This window comes from Anopheles coustani, assembly GCF_943734705.1.
Source record: "Anopheles coustani chromosome X unlocalized genomic scaffold, idAnoCousDA_361_x.2 X_unloc_17, whole genome shotgun sequence".
Classification (NCBI taxonomy): domain Eukaryota; kingdom Metazoa; phylum Arthropoda; class Insecta; order Diptera; family Culicidae; genus Anopheles; species Anopheles coustani.
In genome coordinates this window covers 32501-33280 of record NW_026525123.1, presented here as the reverse complement: position 1 = coordinate 33280, position 780 = coordinate 32501, and the positions used below count along the sequence as shown (strand labels likewise).

Here is a 780-nt window from a genome sequence, read left to right as displayed (position 1 = left end):
GTCCTGGGTAAGATAGTTAGTTCTAGCTTGCCCTATGTGGAAGAGGACACGTAGACTTACTGTGGTGTGAAGTATAAAGTTCAGTTCTCCCCTGGTCCACGCCGCTTCGGCCGTCCTGGGTAAAATGGATTCATCCAGCTTGCCCTATGTGGAATGAGGACACTTTATGCTTCGTCTCTAAGCGGCGGCTTGCTCCTCCCTACGGGGAACGGGTATACGCGCACAGCGGCGGCTTACGTTATGGCAGTCATGGATGCCTTACGTTTCCATGAAAAGTGTGTTCCTCCCCTGGTCCACGCTGCTTCGGCAGTCCTGGGTAAGATAGTTAGTTCTAGCTTGCCCTATGTGGAAGAGGACACGTAGACTTACTGTGGTGTGAAGTATAAGGTTCAGTTCTCCCCTGGTCCACGCCGCTTCGGCCGTCCTGGGTAAAATGGATTAATCCAGCTTGCCCTATGTGGAATGAGGACACTTTATGCTTCGTCTCTAAGCGGCGGCTTGCTCCTCCCTACGGGGAACGGGTATACGCGCACAGCGGCGGCTTACGCAAGTTAGTCACCCTCGGCAGTGGATCACTCGGCTCATGGATCGATGAAGACCGCAGCTAACTGCGCGTCATAATGTGAACTGCAGGACACATGAACATTGATAAGTTGAACGCATATTGCACGTCGTGGGAACCTACCATGATGTACAGATGACTGAGCGCTTATATTTGAGAAATGTATCGCATACATTTAACTACGCCGTGACACCCGTCACGAGACGTGCACCATGATG

The 780-nt window shown here is 51.9% G+C and overlaps 1 non-coding gene across 1 annotated transcript; it reads left to right on the top strand.

Moving 5' to 3' along the window:
- The first annotated feature begins 556 nt into the window (after window positions 1-556).
- LOC131270206 (5.8S ribosomal RNA) lies at window positions 557-711 on the top strand. The gene has a single exon (XR_009179324.1). It is a non-coding gene; the product is annotated as a 5.8S ribosomal RNA (ribosomal RNA).
- Window positions 712-780: the final 69 nt, after the last annotated feature.